The sequence below is a fragment of the Lepisma saccharinum genome, chromosome 3, assembly GCF_977018435.1.
Source record: "Lepisma saccharinum chromosome 3, izLepSacc3.1, whole genome shotgun sequence".
In the NCBI taxonomy this organism is placed as follows: Eukaryota; Metazoa; Arthropoda; class Insecta; order Zygentoma; family Lepismatidae; genus Lepisma; species Lepisma saccharinum.
Genome location: NC_139231.1, coordinates 16,757,976 through 16,778,989, shown reverse-complemented (window position 1 = coordinate 16,778,989; position 21,014 = coordinate 16,757,976).

Sequence of the window (21,014 nt, the reverse complement as noted above, 5' to 3'; positions counted from 1 at the left end):
AAGTGAATAAACAACTGAAAAAAAGCAGTACTATTGCTCAGGGAGTTCAACAAATCATAACATTTTTTTGGAAGATTGATTACATACGTTGTTTTATATACAAATTTACATAGCGTTTCCATGTGTGCATTGGCCAAATCAACGAACTCTTAAATCAACAAAATTGCGCACCTATGGCTTACACCATTGACGCTTCCTTTACCGCAAAGTTAGCATAACTATCTCTGCGGGCCTACCCTCAGCTTAAACGATGTTCCGTTCATTACAATGAGTTTCCTCACGCATTTTCTCTTTCTTTTGGGCATCAATTATTCATTACGGAAATATCAAAATATTCAAAGCTTTTCTAAAGGGGACTTTGGGACAGTAAACAGGGGTTGGCTTACACCAAATGCTACATTCTTATAATCAGTCTAGCCACCAAAAGTGGACTAAACTCGAGGAAATTTTGCTCGTCGTCGAAAAGATGGGGAAACACTGTTTTCTAAAGCCCAACTGGCCTTTTTTATAGTCGGGGTAAACGTCCGTGAAATTGAACGCCGTAGCACTGGAATTTTCCACTGCAACGGTCTTTTGAAAGAGAGCTCCCTAAACTGGGAAGCTAAAAAATAGGTGAATCCAGTAAAAGCACAAGCCATTAAGCACATACATTTAAATGCAATAATAACATAAAAGTACACGCATGGAAAACATATTAATTAACCCTAAACCTTGTAGCTGGCCAGCAATTAATTAACATATTACCAAAACCAGTAATGGTCAATCTGGCCATTACAAACCCCAAGTCTGGAAGAAAGTGTGAGGGAAAGTTGAAATTTAATCATGAAGGTAGAAAAATATGTGTGCGCTCGATATACGGTCTTTTAAAGGTCATTTAGGAAGTGTGCGCTCGATGGACGAAATTTCCTTTGTGCCCTTCATGTAGTACGTGCGCTCATCGCACAACATCATCCCTAGAAAGCTTTTGGTTTCAATATTAAGATTGAGATCAGATCACATCAAATTGAATGACAACTTACATCAAATTATTTTAGTTAATTCACTAATGTGCAATGCAAACTAGACGTGGAGGATACTCATCAAGTTATACAGGGTGGCTCAAAAAGTCACTTAACACCCCCGGTACAAGGCCACTGCAGCGTGCAACGTGGAAATGATGATGACCAATCGTTATCAGGCCACATTGACGCCACCCACGCTAGTGGCGGCCATCTTGATGTCCGCCATCTTGAATTCAACTTCAGAATTGTAAATGGGAAGGAGGTGATATGATATATCAAATCAGGCTAGAATTTCACGAGAAATGCAATGGTGAAAGTTTTTATCGACGTATCTTTAACCAGTAAAACGTTATGACTGAATTCTTGTACAAATTTGCTCCTTTTCGAGGTGTTAGAAAAATGCCTTAAAATTTGTTTAGCGCATCGGTAATGAATCGAGATCAAAGTGATGTCTAGGGAGAGAAGTTCGCATGCCATTGCACACGATTTTAATCGGATACATCCACGAAGAGCTGCGCATTATGAATGGTTGTCCCGAACAATTTACAGTGTGACGCTTCCATTGAATTAAAAGTCCTTCACAGTGACAAGGCTAATGTTTATGTTCATACCCTAAAACTTGCAATATTCTCCCTTTGGAATTATGTTTATTACCTATGAATGATTAGTTCCTGATTTAGATATAATATTAATTACTAGATTTATTATTATTGCTGCAATATCGAAAATTGCACAAATGTCCTTTTCTGCTCGATTACGTGCAGCTATGGCAGCCCCCACCCCGTTTCTGCTTTAGTTCATTATTCTACTCTGGTTTGCCTCTGGACGCAACCGTTTTTATTAGAATCTGAATATTATATGATGCAAAACAATAAATAATGATTATAAACTGCACTTGCGTGCACCATAAATTTATTTTTAAAACCTGAATTCATTATATTGATTATGGCAATTACGTAGTAGTCCGTAATACTGAAAAAAAAACGGCCATCGTTATGGTAATTTTTTACGGTAGTTGGATGACACAATTTAGAGAACCTTCGATATGAAGGCTGCCTAAATTGTGTATTGTTATTATTACACACCATGTTTCTCATGTCTTTTAGCATTCACGTTTAAACGTATAAAATAATAACGCACTTTCTACCATGCTCAAGGTCCCGGGTTCGATCCCCGGCCGGTTCAAATCCGGGAACTTTTCTAACGATGGAAGCGGCCCCGGCGCCCACCCAGCGTCGAATAACATGGGTACCTGGGGGAAACCCTGGGGGGTAAAGGCGGTCAGGGGCGTGATGCTGATCACATCACCCCCACTCACGACCGGATCAAGAAAGTGTGGGGCGTTACCCCCACACCCCCTATACGCCTTCATGGCGTGGTGCTATGCACAGGGGAGCACTTTACTTCACTTTTTTTTACAATGTTTACGTGTTTTTTGTAAACAATAAAAATTAACCATTTATTGATGTCATCTGTGAACAAAATGTCCCAACAGGGAGAGGGCGCCGTGGACTGGGCTCGTGCCGAGATTTTATTCTGTATATCGGTGGGCCAATTCGTTTCTGTATCATAATTACCCTTTCAAATGAAAGGAGAATCATAAACAGCCATTCCTTAGCCCGGGACTCAAAGCCTGGATCACAGTGATGAACGATAAGCTTATATTTGTGTTTTCGTGTAGGAACATTTTAAAATACTGTTTTTCGCTGTTTAAATATCTCCAAATTTATCTTACTTCTGACGCAGGATGTTTCCCTGAAGAATGTATTTTCCAATCCAAATAACGAAACGCTTTCTGCACTTACTGGCTAACATGTGTGGAAAGGGGTTGATGATGTCAACGCTGGAGTAGGTAAGGTATAGTGGGCTCCATGAGTATTACCGTGCAAATTGTCCATCACCATGTTCGTGCACTTTATTTGAGCCAATAAGAGCTTCAAGAATTAAATGAAAACTCAAAACAAGCACCATCGAATAAAAGCACGCAGGATGTGAGAGAAAAATTAATGAAAATACGTAGTCGTAGTCATGGACAATTTGCACAGTAATACTCATGGCTCCCAATGTACCAATGGTGGAGATAGTTCGAAAGTCGCCTTGAAGGGTTCCCAGTGGATGGTTAATTTTCATAATCACGGAAATCTAAGATTTGCGAGAAGAATGTGTTCATGTTCACATGACGAAGCCTAATCGAAATTGGATAAGCTGTTCGGAAACGTCAAATTAGCATTATAGTCGCGATTAGCCAAACGTGGTAGAGAAGTTGCTTCAATTGAATATACAAATTGTAGAGACCGAAAAGTTGCATCTTGAGATGCACATGAGAAATCACCAAGTCCCATGTCTCTAGCATCAATAGTTTCAGAGATATCAGAGAAACAAAATTATTGATTATTTTTTTTTTCAAAGTTTGAGTATGTTGTTCTGTGAGCCATGCCGGGTCATCCCATCGGCCCAGAATGAAATTATTTGTATATGGGCACCTGTGTTAATTCTGAAATTAAAACTGTAGGCCCTAACTGAGTCTCTGGATTGAACATGTGTCAAATTACACAGCAGGCAGGTTATAATATTTTAAGACAGAACTGAGAGTATCATGTCTCTGGATTGAACATGTCTCAACATTATTACACAGCAGGCAGGTTATAATATTTTAAGACAGAACTGAGAGTATCATGTCTCTGGATTGAACATGTCTCAACATTATTACACAGCAGGCAGGTTATAATCCAACCTGCCAATACATCATACAAATAACATATCCCAAATTATCCCATTCCACAAGTCAGTCATAAGAAGAAAAATAAAATGTGTAGACGTGTTCCTGTGACATGAATCCATGATGGAAGCCCTCAAAAACCATATTTAAGTTATGTACATAAGGAATTTTGTAGTAGTTGTGGTGTGTTTGTGTTTATATTGTGTTATAGTTGTGAAGTGTTTGTGTGTGTCTTGTGTAGTAGTTGTGCTGTCTATTGTGTTTGTGTTTGTCTTGTGTAGTAGTTCCTCCATTCATATTGGGGGTTAGGCGTAGAGCTGACAACTCTGCACTGTAAAAAGCCATGTCAAGAATCAGCAATATAAGGCCATGGATGTTCCCAAGGTAAAATATTCCGGAGGTAAAATAGTCCCCCGTTCGGATCTCCGGGTGGGGACTACTTTGGGAGGTCCCTGGACTAAGGATAAGATCTACGTTAGGAATAAGAAAAATATTAAATTAGGCACCTGGGATGTTCTGAGCCTTTACCGGCCTGGGGCATTTCAGTGTACAGTTAATGAGATAGTCAAGTATAAATTAGATGTAGTAGCTGTCCAGGAAGTTAGGTGGCCAGGAGAAGGGAATTGTAAAACTAAAAATTATACTTTTTTCTATGGTGGTACTGAAAATCATAATTTTGGAACAGGCTTTTTCATAAATAATAGAATTATCTCGGCTCTTAAAACAATAGAATTTATTAATGATAGGATATCATATGCAGTTTTACAGGGTAGGTGGTGTAAAATTATTTTAATAAACATACATGCACCAACGGAAGATAAAGATGATAATACTAAAGATGATTTTTATACAGAGTTAGAACAGGTCTTTGATAAATTTTCTCAGTATGATATGAAAATTCTGTTAGGTGACTGTAATGCACAGATTGGCAAAGAAGAGACATTTAAACCCACGATTGGTAAAGAAAGTCTTCATGAATTAAGTAATGATAATGGTATAAGATTGATTACTTTTGCAACCTCAAAGAATTTAATTGTGAAAAGTACCACTTTTAAACATAAAGATATCCATAAATATACCTGGTCTTCTCCAGATGGTAAAACTCATAATCAGATAGATCATATTCTCATTGATAAGAGAAGGCATACTAGTATAATTGACGTTCGTACACATAGAGGTTCTGACTGTGCCAGTGACCATTATTTAGTAATTGCTAAATTAGGAGAAAGACTCTCAGTGATAAATCATAAGCAACAAAATCTAAAAGTTCTAAAATTTGATACAGGAAAGTTTACTGATGAAAGAATTAAGAAAGATTACCAAATTAAACTGTCAAATAGATTTGATGTTTTACAGGATTTAAATGATGATGAAAATATAAATGAAACAGACGTAAATAAGAATTGGGAGCACATACGTAATGCAATAGAATCAGCAGCTAAAGAAATTATAGGATACCATAAACCGAGAAAAAGTAAGCCATGGTTTGATAATGAATGTCATAATCTAATAGAAATAAGAAATCAGGCTAGACTTAGGTGGTTAAATAACTCTGATGATACAAACTAAACAATTATAATAGAATAAAGCGAGAAGTTAACCGCACGTTTAGAAGTAAAAAAAGAGACTACTTGAAAAGCAAAATTAACGAAATTGAAACAAACAGCAAAAATAAAAATATCAGAGATTTATATAAAGGTGTAAATGAGTTTAGAAAGGGGTGGCAACCTAAAGTAAACTTGATAAAAGATAAAGACGGTGATTTTCTAGCTGACCCAAGCGATATTCTAAATAGATGGAAGAACTACTTTAATGACCTTTTAAATGTCCATGTAGGAGATAAATCAGAAGTGAATGAAGTACACACAGCAGAACCTTTAGTCCCAGAACCTAACTTGACTGAAGTTAAAGATGCTATTAAAAGGCTAAAGAATAACAAAGCACCTGGCATTGATTTAATACCAGCTGAGTTAATTAAATATGGTGGAAATTCATTAATTTGTCAAATTCATAAATTAATTTGTTTAATATGGAATAAAGAAGAAATCCCTCAACAGTGGAAAGAATCCATAATTGTTCCTGTGTTTAAAAAAGGTGATAAAATGAACTGCAATAATTACCGTGGAATTTCTCTACTCTCAACAACATATAAAACATTATCTAACATTCTTTTAACAAGACTAACCCCATATGCTAATGAAATTATAGGTGATTATCAATGTGAATTTAAACGCAACAGATCAACTACAGATCAAATTTTTCACATCAGACAGACACTTGAAAAAAAGTGGGAATATAATCAAAATGTCCATCAGCTATTCATTGATTTCAAAAAAGCATATGATTCGGTCAAAAGAGATAAATTATATAATATATTAGTAGAGTTTGGAATACCTAAGAAGCATGTTAGTATGATAAAAATATGCACCAGTGAAACAGAAAGTAAAATTCGTGTGGGTACTAATATGTCTGACAAATTTACAATTCATGATGGGTTAAAACAAGGAGATGCATTATCTCCATTGCTCTTTAATTTTGCCTTAGAATATGCTGTAAGGAAGGTAAAAGAAACTAAAGAAGGACTAAAATTAAATGGTGTGACTCAGTTGTTAGCATATGCAGATGATGTAGACTTACTGGCGGATGATGTGAATACAATTAAGAATAATGCTAAAATATTTTTCAAAACTGCTAAAGAGATAGGTTTGGAAGTTAACAAAGAGAAAACTAAATATATGCTTAGAGGCCGAAACCAAGTGTTAGGTAATAATCAAAATCTAATTATTGATAACAACTCGTTTGAAACAGTTTCCAAATTCAAATACTTAGGAGTAATATTAACAAATGAAAATTATATTAAAGAGGAAATAAAAAGTAGGCTTAATTCAGGAAATGCATGTTACTTCTCTCTTCATAAACTTTTGTCTTCTCGTTTAATATCTAAGAATCTAAAAGTTAAAATATACAAAACCGTAATTTTGCCTGTAGTATTATATGGGTGTGAAACTTGGTCCCTTACATTGAAAGAGGAACATAAATTGAGAGTATTTGAAAATAGGATCCTTAGGAAAATCTTTGGACCTAAAAGGGATGAGGAGACAGGTGAGTGGAGAAGGTTACATAATTTAGAACTACATAATTTGTATTCATGTCCAGACATTATTAGAATAATTAAATCAAGAAGACTTAGGTGGACAGGCCATGTGGCACGAATGGGAGAGGAAAGAGGAGTTTTCAGGATTCTTGTTGGGAAACCTGATGGTAAGAGACCAGTAGGAAGGCCAAGACGAAGATGGAGGGACAACGTCGAGATGGACCTAAGGGAAATCGGTAGGGATGGAAAAGAGTATATAGATCTTGCTCAAGATAGGGACAGATGGAAGGCCTGTGTTGCTGCAGCCATGAACCTTCGGGTTTAAGAAGGCTAGAGAGTTAGTTAGTTAGTTAGAATATACAAATAACCATTGTTACTGGCGTCCGTGGCGGAGTGGTTAGCACACCGCGCTTCGATTCTAAAGGTTCTGGGCTCGAATCCCGGTCTGGACGTGGGTGTTCTTTGTGAGTGTCCCTTCATCAATTTTATCATATCATCACTCATCCTCATCTTCGCGATTTTCTTTTTGCCAAAAGTGGCAGAAAAACGAAGTATAATGAACCTAATCAGTCAATTAAACAAATAATCGTTGCGAAGGGATAAGCACGACTAGTTCACTGGCAATGCATACAAACATTATAGACTGTCAAACTAACATTTATTATCTTGTATGTTTATTTATTTATTTATTGAAATTTCCAGTACAGCATAAGCCATTTTAAACCAGAAAGAAACAACAGTAAAACAATAGACTAAGATTAAAAACACAAAAGAAAGTATAACATAAAATAAACAAAAATAAAACAAGCCACAAAAGTACCAAGGTAAATAGATCAGTTTCACGAAAGCATTACTTATGTACAATTTTTTCTATGTTGCTGATAAAAAATGAATATGAAGTGAATATATTGTAGCGTGACGTCGGGTAAGGTACGGGATCGAGTCACGCCGGGACGTAGCTCAGATAAATACTATAGGTCTTAAGTTTGACTTGGCTAACCACCTCTACCCTTAAGGAGGCTGATGAAGGATTATTGGGAGCCTGTGTTGTTGAACGCTACTCACCCCTTGCTGTTGGTCTGGCCCTGGGCTTCTGGCGTCGGCGACGGTGACAGGTGTCCGCTGGAGAGATCGAAGATGACGATAAGAGACGGCAGGCAATTCGGCGACTTGTTTTATTCTTGCAGATTCTTCGGTTGGCTTAATCCGGACTGCTTATGGACTTCTCGCTTGTTGCCGCCTCGTAGTGTCGCGATCTCTCAGCAGGCCGTCGTCCTCTTCTCGTCGATCAGTTTGGTGGTGATATTGGAGCGAAGTGAGAGATCGATTTACTGTCTCCAGCGGTTTTATACATTGGATTTGAGTCATAGGTTGGTGGACTTTGTACCTCCACTGTGCACCTGGGGTATCCCTGGATGCAGATGGAAATTTACAGTGGAGGTGCACTCACCGCTGGCGAGGGCCGTTGCCTTGCTGAGTGTGCAGAGCCGAGTGGAAAATTCTGGTTGCTCGGCTCTGCATCCGGTGGAATGTGGGGTGAATGAGCGTTCAACTTGCGAGCTTCAGAGCGATGTTTGAGGCAAATTAATGTTTCGACTTTTATGCTCCCAATTCCTTCATCATTCCCCTGGCCAAGATGTATCCACTGTGAGTGGTTACGAAGCAGAGTAGAGATGGTTATGTAGAGTATATTTGGAAATAATAATTGAAAGTACATTGAGTAAAGAAAAATAAAAACCCTGTATATAATAATGTGGAAAAATAAAATAAAATAAAAAAAAAAAGTTGAAGCTGTCGGCATAGCTGTACTGCATGGGTCTGGCTGCATGTTCAGCTGGAATGCTGACCGCTGGTGGTATGCTGAGTTGCAGGCTGCCTGTGGTCTGCTGGCTACATGTTTATGTGCTTGCTGCAGGATGGCGGCATGGTGTCTGGCTGGCTGCATGATGTCTGCATCGTGTGCTGCAATAAGATATCTGCTGGCTGGCCGGCTGCATGATGTCTGCTGCAATAGGAAGGCTCCTGGCTGGCTGGCTGCATGATGTCTGCATCAGGATGTCTGCAATAGAATATGTGCTGGGTGCCTGGCTGTATGATGTCTGCTGCAATGGGAAGGCTCCTGGCTGGCTGGCTGCATGATGTCTGCATGGTGTCTGGCTGGCTGCAATAGGATGCCTGCTGGCTGGCTGGCTGCATGATGTCTGCAATAAGATGTCAGCTGGTTGGCTGGCTGTATGATGTCTGCAATAGAATATGAGCAGGGTGCCTGGCTGTATGATGTCTGCATGGTGTCTGGCTGGCTGCAATAGGATGCCTGCTGGCTGGCTGGCTGCATGATGTCTGTATGATGAGCCGCATGAGGACTGCATGATGTCTGCAATAGATGGCTGCTGGCTGGCTGCTTGTACAGCTGCTCCAGGATGACTGCTGCGCCATGATAATTCCTCGCTGACCGACTGCTGGGTGACTGGCTCTATGCGGAACTGCCGAAGAGAAGCTTGAGAACGCCGTGAGTGTAGTATGGCCAGATGGTGACGTTGTGCAAGGGGGAGCCGACAAGCGTAGGGAAGGGGAAGTTATAATAAAAGGTGTTCGCCTAAGTGCGGAAGAGTAAAGGTTGGAGTCGAAGGTGACATAAGTGAAATGACAGGGGTGGGTAGACAGTAGCCATCATCGAAGGTGATACGTGTGGGAAGAGGAGGAGCTAAGCGAGTGGGAGTTGTAAGTTGACGAAGAGTGGGAGGGGGAGGTGGGGAATGTGCGGGACGTTGAGATATAGCAGCTACGGAAATAGGAGAACTAATAATAGGGACGGAACATGTCTTAGGAGGAGATGGGGTTCGCCGGTGACAACATGAACAGCAAGAAGTGTGACGTTTTAGACGTAAGTACATGTAGGTAATGCAAATACAGAGAAGCAGCAGAGCTATGAAAATTAAGAAGAGATAGGTGGTTGTATGAGCAGGAGATTTTACAAGGTCATGAGGGGTAAGTGCACGAGCCTTAGAAGTAAAACATAAGAAAAGGGGAATGTGGAGAAGCTTAAATTGGTATATGACACCTAGAGTGAGACATGTGAGCCAGACAAAAATTATAATGATAGGAAAATCCGCATGTCTGTAAAGTGGAGTTATAGGAGGGATGTCAAGAACTTTATATTGGGAGAGGTTAAGGTGAGGGATATGAAATGTCCATTGTTTATGATAAAGAGCCGTTGCATTCACAAGGGGGGAAATCTTATAATGGGTGTCGAGTAGAAAATTGGGATTGTTGGTCCAGGCAGCAGGAAGGATATGAATTGTTCGGTGGATGGTTGAATGATCGAAACCACAAGGAAAGATAGCATGAATTTTGATATCGGGGGTGATAAGTACATCTGTACGGCAAGCCACGTGTAACAATACTGCACCGGGTTCGTGAAAAGTGGTAAGATTATAATGTAAAGTGGAGCCATTAGCGTAAAAAAAGGTGATGGTAGGAGGAGGATTAATTATTGCATAAACATTTAAATCTAATTTGACCACATCAGTGAGGTGGGATTCGTGACATGTGTAGGTACACCCATTCATCGTATCAGCCACGGTTGTTGCTTGAATCAATTTGGAAAAACAGAATTTGAGCCCATCGTGTCTTCCTGTGTGAGAAGGCAGAAGGCACAATTTCTGTGTATGGACCTGACAATTTTCAAGGTCTGTACCGCTAATAGTGACAACATTATGAGAATCATCAATGGCGATATACGATGGATTATGCGACACTACGCATGTTAAATTTTGATATGAAAAGGGGACAGGGATTGCTAAATAAAGTTTATATTTCTTCTGAGTGGAAGTGATAGGCACCTTCACTCAATATTGACAGCATCAGCAGAAATTCTGCATTGGGACAGTGGTATCTGATAATACATGTCAATAAGGGTGAGAGGAATCGCTATATCAAATCCAGTAGGAAGAATATTTTTTTGAATCTTTTTCAAGTCTCGGTGCAGTGTTGTTTTAGATACTACATGTTCAGAGAGAAAATGATGTTTACAATTGTTAATGGTATTCTCATATTCAAAAAGGGTGAAAATTTGGCTAAGCTGTAAGGTTAGGGTCATAAATTCGATGAGATATGCCTGTGCTTGATGCGCATCTTTGATTGTTAAATTTTTGAGTTTATTAATTAATGCTGCCTGATTTCTAGCCAAACTATCAGAGTGGTTAGCATATTCAGTAAAAACATCCTCAATCTGATGTTGGAAAGAGTGAATTTCACCAGTTAAATTTTGATAGAAAATATGATTAGCTTGCAGTTGTAGTTTAATGTTAGATATCGTTTGTTTTACTTCATGAGCATTTTGGAATAAGGGTTCTAGTTGCTTAGTAGTGGCAAAATCACAGCAATAGTTAGCAATGCTACTTATAAAGCCAAGGAGTGCACGTTTTTGTCTAACTACGGAAGTGTTGGGAGTGGGTCTTGTGAAGAGGGAAAGGTGTGAAAAAAGGTGTGAATGAAAATTTTGGAGTTGGACCGCAAGTTTACATTGGTTGGAATCTTCGTCGCCTTTGTTGCACATGGCATTATGTAGTGTTGATGGGAAGTGCTGGGGTTTAGGCATTTCTAATTTCACATTATAGTAGATGGGGATGGTATAATGATAAGGGATGGTTCCTGGTAGTTCTTTCAGATAAATTCCCGAGATGATTTTCACATGTTCAGTCGCCGTGGTGACCGAAAAAATGAGGGAAAAAAGGGAAAGTAGTAACATTACTGCCATTGTCGGTAGTGAACCCTGAAAGGGACAAAGATACAAATTTAAAACTGAGTTTGCATAAAAAAAAAATATGTATTAAGCATGAGATTTGTGATGAAAAAAATGTTTTCCGAGTTAGCTACTCAAATAAAAAGGTAAAAGAGCACTTATGATAAATTTGAAAAGAGAAGGAATAACAAGCTGTAATGCAAGAGATTCTCGAGACTGAATAGTTTATAATATAAACTTCTGCATTTTTATTTGTTTGTATTTTATTACCATTTGTTTACGTTTTGCGCTCCGCGATGTATTTGCTCGAGCCGAGGCGATTGCTACATCGTCAGCTGTGCGAGATTCGTCTACGGGTAGGTCGCGCATGCGCAGATACTTGTGCGAGGTTTTTTTTTTTTACCATCTGCTTGCTGCAGACAGGAAAAAAAATCGCGTTGTCTCAAGCGAGTGGAAAATTCACGTACTCAACCAGTAGTCAGTTGAGAGACTACGTTCCTGATTGGCCGTTTTTACTTTCTACTTCTATATTATTATTTTGTGGAATATTAAAAGTTTATTTTAGTCTTCGAACTTGCTTTTAAAGTTAATTCCCGACTCTTTTATGTGTACAGTATTTGAGGAGGAGGGAACAGGAAGAAGAGGGTACTATGTGAATCAAAATGTCGGAACTTCCGTTTTTACATGTGCTCGTTGTTGTGTGCGGCTTGGTGAAAAAATCGCGTTGCGAAGAAAAAAAAATGCGAAAATACAAGTATTATATTGACATGTGGGTGCGAAAAGAATATTTATAAAGTGTAAATGGACTGTGCAACGGTGAAAAATTGAATATTTAAGTGACAGACTCGTCCGAGTCAAGGTGCCTTGTTTTCAAACGGTGAATCGTGATAGCATCAGTTTTCAGTTTGCCACGACCATCGGTGTATTCCACCAAATAGGAATTGGCGTCGTTTTGTGAAATTATTTTCCCTTGAAATTTGTAGGAAGAGGAAAATGCCTTGGGTACGTGGGGATGAGGGGTAGTGTCCAAAATATACACTAATTGTCCAGGGGAGTAGGTTGTTTGTTGTGTCTTTTTGTCGGCACATTGTTTTTGCTGCTCAAATCGCTTTGCTAAATGTTTGTGTGCTAGTTCTCGAGCGGCTTGGAGTTGTTCTATTCTGTGTTCATTAGAGTGGATAGTGGTGTTGGGATTAGTAGGGAGAACAGCATCTGCAATTAACCTAGGGTGTTGTCCAAATAGCAAAAAATAGGGGGAGTTGTTCATGCCAAGATGTGTACTTACATTGTGGGCATGGGTCGCGCTAGCCAAAAGTTCATGCCATTTACCTTGTTTTTGTACCACATAAGTTTTCATGATGGATTTCAAGTAGTGAAAAGATGATTCGACGACACCATTTCTGAAGTGGGCAGCAGTATCAACAAATTTTAATGTGACACCAGTAATTTTGGATAATTCCTGTATTAATTTGCTACAGTTCGGGGAGCTCCTGTCAAGCATAATCGTCTCTGGAAGACCAAAAATGAGAAAAACATGCGAGACAAGGGCGTTAGCTATTGAGTTGGCATCATGGTTGGGAAGGGTTGTAGTTATGGCAAATCTGGTACAATTGTCAACAACGGATAGAAAATATTTGTGTCCTGTGTCAGAGGTTGAAGTCAGTGGTCCACACACGTCAATATGTATTTGGCTAAAGGGATGACTAGCGGGTGGGCTCGTTTGCAGTGTATGTTGTATGGCTCCGTGAGCTCTTTTTGCTACTTGACATTCAGTGCATTTGCGTACTGCAGCGTACACATATTTCTTTAGATTAGGCCAATAGTAGCGTAAAGAGAGATGGGAGTATGTTTTAGCAGCACCTTGATGTGCGGCCATCATTTTGTTACAGTGAATTAATTGAAACACTTCTTTTCTTAGTTTTTGGGGAATACATAACTGTCTTCTATAGCCTGGTGAAAATTTAGTGTTCCTATAAAGGATTCCTTTGTCAAGAACAAATGAGTAGGCTGTTTTCTCTAATTTGTGATCAGCATCTGGGTGGTTTTCATGAATTTTGATTAATGCTTGTAAGTATGGGTCCTCTCTTTGTGCCGTACCTATGTCAAAGTCATCAGATTGTAACACGAAGACTTGATTTAGTATGTCCTCCTCGTCTGTGTCAAGGGAAGTGTCTTGTGCTGTATCGTTGGGCAAGGAAGGGGCTGGGTCTACAGGATTCCTCGATAATGCATCAGCAATACCATTCTGTGATGATGGGATATGGTGGATTTGGAAGTCGAACTCTTGGAAGAAGAGTGATCTTCGAGCAAGGACCCCGGACAACTGTTTTGTTGTTCTAAGGTAAGACAATGCATGGTTATCTGTGAAAACTATAAAGGGTGTGTTGATTAAGAAGAATTTGAATGATTTTAGGACATAAAAGGCAGCTGCAATTTCAAGAGAAAAGACGTCTGCTTTTTTCTCAGTGTCTGTAAGGTGTCTGCTGCAGAAGGCTATCGGATGTAGTACTCCATCATCATCCTTCTGCATAAGACAACCGCCCATGCCCTGGTAGGACGCGTCGATGTATACGCATGAAGTTTGCTTTGGGTCATAAGGTCTAAGAATGGGTGCGGAAATAATTTTGTCTTTTAATGCCTCAAAGCTTTTCTGATGCTCTTCATGCCAATGAAAGTTTACTTTCTTTTTGAGTAATTTGAACAAACATTCTGCGGGTTCCGCAAACCCTTGTACATAGCGTCTGATGAAATTGCATATGCCTAGGAAAGATTTCAAATTCTTCTTAGATTTAGGTGGAGGGAATTCTTTGATTGCACGCAGGATGTGATCAGAAATTTGGAATCCCTTTTGCGACACAAGATGGCCTAAGACTGGAATTTCTTCAAAGCAAAATTTACATTTATTTGGCCCTAGTTTCAAATTGGCTGCACGTAATTTAGCAAAGACTTTATGTAAAACTTGTAGCATTGCGTCAACTGAGTTTGTGTAGCAAATTATGTCATCCGTATATGCAGATATCTCGGAACTATCTATGCCAGATAGAGCCATAGACATTACATTGTTCATGACCTGACTACTTGTCTTCAATCCCATTGGCAGTACTTCATACTCGTAATTTCCACAATTACTAATTGCAAATGAGGTCATCTTCTTTGACCTTTCTGTTAATTTTACCTGAAAAAATGCCGATTTAAGGTCAAGGGTTGTGTAATATTTCTTGCCTGCCATGTCTGCTAAAATGTTATCAATGTTAGGTGTTGGGAGAGAAGAGGGCTGAATAATTTTATTCAGCGCCCGAAGGTCAGACACCACGCGGAACGAATTGTCTCGCTTGCGCACTAAGAGAACTGGGTGTCGGAATGGACTACCTTCTGACCTGCGAATGATTCCATCTTGTAAGAGCTTGTTAAGCTCAATTTTCATTTGCTCTCTAAGATTCAAAGGGATGGGGTATTGTCTCATATAGGGAGGTTGATTGTCGCCAATGTCAATGTCGTACTCATAAATTGGGGTTGTGGTGAGTTTATCGCCTTTCCAAGCTAAAACATCAGCATAATCAAATACTAACTTTATGATTTTTTGTTTGTCTGCCTCTGATAAGTCAGGGTTAATACTAATGCAAGATGGGTCAAATTTTTTCTGACTTTCCTTCAGTCTTGTGTTTTCTGTATTGTCTTCTGTGCATGCGTATGTAGTGGTAGTCGTATCAGTGTTGGATGCGTCTGTCATGTCTACTAGAATGTCACATGGGGTTGCTTGGCCAAGTGGGGTGTTGGATTTGAGTGTGACTGCTTTCTCTGAGGGGTTATGAATTAGTAACAGAGGGGAAGAAGTGTTAAGGAGAGCATGGGGTATGAGGATATTGTATGTAAGGAGTGTTTCCTGAGAGGGTGTGAGTAGGATATTGTGGGGGAGGGGGGGAGTGATGGAAACTGAAACATATGTTCGGGTTCTAGGTTGTAGGGTTACATTTTCTGGGATTGTTACTAAACTGTGTTGGTTGCTAGTAGGGTGTAGTTTAGAAAAAATTACATCAGGGATGGTGTAGGTGTGTGATTTTGTGGGAAGGTTATAGTTTGGAATATGGCCTAAGCGTCTAAGAGTTAACAGGTTAGTACTAAGTGAAATGTCACAATTTTGTGTCTTCAAGAAGTCATTGCCAAGGAGAGGAGGTAATTCTTTGGATTGCACAACTCTAAAAGGGTGGGAGTACCTATATCTTCCTATGTGAAGGGGGAGTATTACAATTTCTGAGATAGGAAGTCTGTTATCAGTGACGCCTTTAATAATGCTGTGCATTTGAATTTTCTTTGCATTGGGTGGAATTAAATGCTGAGGACAAATACTAATCTGGCTTGCGTTGTCAATCATAATTTCTAGTGGGTTATTATTTACATGAGCTTGAATGAAGAATAGGTTGTTTTTTTCAAGGATAGGAACTGTGTCAAATTTTGTCTTGCGTGTGGATCCGTCCCATCGATTCACACGGTTTTTCAGTTTAAATCGTCCTTGTTTTCATTGTTTGGGTTATAAAAACAGTCCCTGGTAGAGTGATTTGAACGGAAACAGATCTGGCATTGCGAAAACTGTGAATTTTGTCGCCCCCCGGCTGAATTATTATTTCCACCTCGAGATCTGAAATTACGTCTCATGCCGCGAGTAGAACCTCTGCGATTGCCATTCCCCTGGCCGTAAAAAGTAGGCCGGGTCTGAAATTGATTACTGTTATTTGATTGTATTTGATCTGCCAGGTTCTGGACAGTGTGACACAACGCTTCAACTTTATTTTCTAAAGTTAAGGTTTGCAATTGGTTCGTGACTGAATCTAGTTGGTTCGCTGTGGAACCGCCAGATGGCAAAATTGCGTTGCAAGACTGGGAAACGGCCGCGCTGGTAGAACTAGCGGACTGCGTGTGTGGAGCTTGACTGGAGGGGAGGGAAGGAGGGGCTGTGGGCGTGGTTTGGACTTGCCATGAGTTGGTCGGGAGAGCTGGTGTAGCTTGATAAGATTGCTGCGGAAGAAAGTTGTATGGAGCTTGAGAGATCTGCGGGAGGGGGGTAGGGGGGAATACGTCACAAATGACGAAGCAGGCTGAGGTGTGGGGAAAGGATGCGTGTTGCTGACCTGTGGTTGCGAACAGCTGGGAAACTGAGGGGAGGCTGTTGCGTAAATGGAGTGCATGTACTTAGCGGCATCTATCAGTTTCATCGCTTCACTTTGTTCCTCATTGCGTCTAGCTTGAATCAGCATGTCTTGCCTTTCTTGATTCTGCAGATGTGCAATAAGAGAACTTGTGTCGGTGAACTCTTTGTCTCCTATCGCAGCGATGTGTTTAGATCGAAGTCCCGACACAACATAGGAAAGGATTTGAGGGTTCGTCGCTTGCGGGAAGAATTGAAGGACGAGATTTTTCTTACGAATAACATAATCATGAATGGGCTGGTTAATTTCCTGCTTTGTCTCTAATAAAATTTGGATGGGCATGCTGACTAATTCTTCTTTGATTTGCGGAAAGGTGAGGGTGTTGAAGTTTGGCTGCTTCTTGAGATCGTTCAAAAATGTGAGCGCTATGTCTGCGAGGAACAATGGCAACATTTCGCGTTTTTTATTTTCCTCCCACGCCAAAGCGCCCGCAATGCTATCGAACTTTTCAAAAAACTGCTCAACTTCTTGAGGGTTTTTTCCTGTGAAGGGGGCGGGGTATAAACCATGGGGTATATTTACGGACATTATTGACGGGGATGGATTGATGGTGGTAGGGGTGTTAGTTTTAGGTGTACTGGTTTGGGGTTCTGGGTGTTTCTTTTTTCGTTTGGGTGTTTCTAGACCACCTAAAAACTGGGGATAATCGGGATGTTGAGCCTTGGATCTGGTTATTCTGGGGGAAGGAGCGGGGGAATTAATAGCGGAGGCTAAGGAGAGAATCTGGTCAAGAGAACGGTCTAGCTCTTCGTGAAGAATAATTTGGGATTCGTTCATGCGAATTTAGGGAGGGGGAATTTTTATGCACTTATTCACAAGAAATGAAGGATAGTGAGCGGAAGAGAAATTTTACGAGTGGGGAGTTTATAATACGAAGTGTATTATCGAAAAAGAAGAATTTCTAGGGTTGCTGCTGTGTGCGGCGGGGATTTTAAATTATGGGGTTTTGAGTGACGTAAAAAAAAATTAAACTTTTCTGCAATTCCACGGAGTGGAGCCGGCTATCTCCACCATGTAGCGTGACGTCGGGTAAGGTACGGGATCGAGTCACGCCGGGACGTAGCTCAGATAAATACTATAGGTCTTAAGTTTGACTTGGCTAACCACCTCTACCCTTAAGGAGGCTGATGAAGGATTGTTGGGAGCCTGTGTTGTTGAACGCTACTCACCCCTTGCTGTTGGTCTGGCCCTGGGCTTCTGGCGTCGGCGACGGTGACAGGTGTCCGCTGGAGAGATCGAAGATGACGATAAGAGACGGCAGGCAATTCGGCGACTTGTTTTATTCTTGCAGATTCTTCGGTTGGCTTAATCCGGACTGCTTATGGACTTCTCGCTTGTTGCCGCCTCGTAGTGTCGCGATCTCTCAGCAGGCCGTCGTCCTCTTCTCGTCGATCAGTTTGGTGGTGATATTGGAACGAAGTGAGAGATCGATTTACTGTCTCCAGCGGTTTTATACATTGGATTTGAGTCATAGGTTGGTGGACTTTGTACCTCCACTGTGCACCTGGGGTATCCCTGGATGCAGATGGAAATTTACAGTGGAGGTGCACTCACCGCTGGCGAGGGCCGTTGCCTTGCTGAGTGTGCAGAGCCGAGTGGAAAATTCTGGTTGCTCGGCTCTGCATCCGGTGGAATGTGGGGTGAATGAGCGTTCAACTTGCGAGCTTCAGAGCGATGTTTGAGGCAAATTAATGTTTCGACTTTTATGCTCCCAATTCCTTCATCAATATCTATTTGGTTTGAGATGATATTGAACTTATTCGGTAGCCTATGGAATAGTGAACGTTGTATAAGTGAGAGCCTGGGAGTTGTAGTGTGGAAAGTTTCCTTGCTCCGTGTTTTATGCCTAGGCACTCTGAGTGAGAGTTCATGGAGTGGGATGCTGCATCTTAAGTTTCCATTTATGATCTTATGTAGCAATTTCATATCTGCAATGTATCTACGAGTTTCTGGAGTATTGATATGCAGATTTACAAGCAGATCTCTCTTGGGCAGGTGTCTCAGGACAGGCACTCTATATCGAACGATGAGAACACTGTCGATCTTTTCGTGTGTTTGTGAGTATTTTTGTTATTTAGCGCCGCTTTTCTGCCAACTTGTAGTTAATATGTGCGATGAGGATAAATGGTGATTACATGAAATTAATGAAAGTTCACACACAGATTGATTCATTGAGTGAATTAGGCTATTTTACGTCGCTTTTCTGCCACGGCGACGAGGATGAGTGTTGATACGACGAAACTGATGAAGGAACACTCAGAAAGAACACCCATATCCAGCATTCCTTACGTCGTTGCGCCCTGTGCTAACCACTCCGCCACGGAGATCACACAGACGGAAACGCCCAGCCACCGAGTGTGTTGAGGGATCCATCCAAGATATCGACACCGAAGATTCCAGGTTCGAATTCTGCTCGATGCACGAGCGTCCATTCATCAGCTGCATGCAATAATCGTTCAACTCATCGTCGCGATTAGCATAAAGAAGCAGACAAGCGACGTAAGATTAGAAAATACGCAGATATGTTGATGTCCAGGAATGGATTTCAATCTGGAACCTTTGGTGGTAATATCACTCAACAAACTCTACCAAACTCGGCTCTGTAAACTTTTTGTTATTTTTTTATGTACTTCACCATTCATTCTCGTCAAAAATGCATTAAAGCGGTAGAGAAGCGAGATATAAAAAGTCAAATAAAATAAAATACAATTTCCAGAAGCTAATCGGACAGCTATCTTCATTTTTATTATTATTATTATTATATGATATTCTTACGTGGTGAGACTTCAACTGTCTTGCTACCGAGTACCCAGCTCGGGTCTCCCTTATCGCACAACGTTAGGACAACCTTGTGTTCTGACGTCAGGGAGGAAAGCCTACATTCTTAAGTTAGGTCCGTTAGATTTCGTTCTCTTAGCATAACTACACTGCAAATGTATTATTTATGCTAAGGGGCCTAAACCTAACTAGCCTAACCTAACAACTTAGGCATTTAGCCTAATAATAAAAGCATTTCCCGGAGACTTCAGAACACAAGGTTGTCCTAACGTTGTGTGATAAGGAAGACCCACCGAGCTCTCGTATCTTGCTTGTTCGTGCGTGACCCCATTACTATTGTAAGAATTTTTATGAATTTGAGATAGAGAATATGTGTTTGTGCATAAAACCGAATCGCCTGATTTTGATTTACGCCGCTACTAGTCTAGAAGGAATATTCAAGGTAAGAAGAATGATTAACAGTTCTGAAATTCAGAATATGATATTATGTGTTGCGTATTAAGAATTACGGTTATATTAGTCAATTACTTATTATTTATGTCACCCTCGTTATTACACGCATAAATCTAGTGATATATAGCGGCTCATAAAATTGAACGTACAAACTTTATTACGAAAAACATAGGAAATATGAAACAGTAAAAACATATTTTACCTAATAAAATAAACATAGGATTATGTTTGTGCAAATTTGATTTAGGAATACTCAAAGTCACGTCATAACATTTACCTGGAATTAATAACAAAATAAAATGCATCATACGTGACACGAAACTGAACGTACAGTTGAAAGGAATCCTATAAAGCTGGACTCGTATACATTTAAAAACAAATTGTGCAAAGTTCTATCCTTGTACGTCAACTTTCAGTGCATCTGGTGTTGTGCCGAAAGTTTTGTCAAAAGGCAAAGAATAAAGTTTTAGTAAGGAAATGTCCATTAATTGTTATTTTGTTTCTACAAGGCAATTAATATTGAAAATTAAGTGAAACATATCTAAGGGCTACATTAAAACAAATCCATTGTGAAGATAGGCAGATTTGCTGTGGCTAAACAATGAAAATGATTTTAATGAATAGAAAAAGCTAAGAAAATTCGAGCGACATATTTCGAAATTCCAAAGCCACATAGTAACTTATCAACTTTGCCTAACGTGGCATCAATCTCAATTGACTTCTAATGTTCTTGCAATAATAAACAGCCAAATTGAGTGTGTGAAGGTCATCCAAACATCCAGACGTTCTTAGTTGTTATCGTACAAAAGAATGAAAAGTATATTACAAAGAAATGTATATTACAAAGAAATGTATAAACTAATATCACATTTTAATACTTCTTTCAACGCAACTTTATGTCCAGCAATATCATTATGTTGGAAAAATTTGTAAGTTAACTTTAAATAAATTGTTCGTTCAAAAGTGCGCCTGGACAGTAAGTTACATCATCAGAAGTGGGACGAAGCCATTATTCGCGATT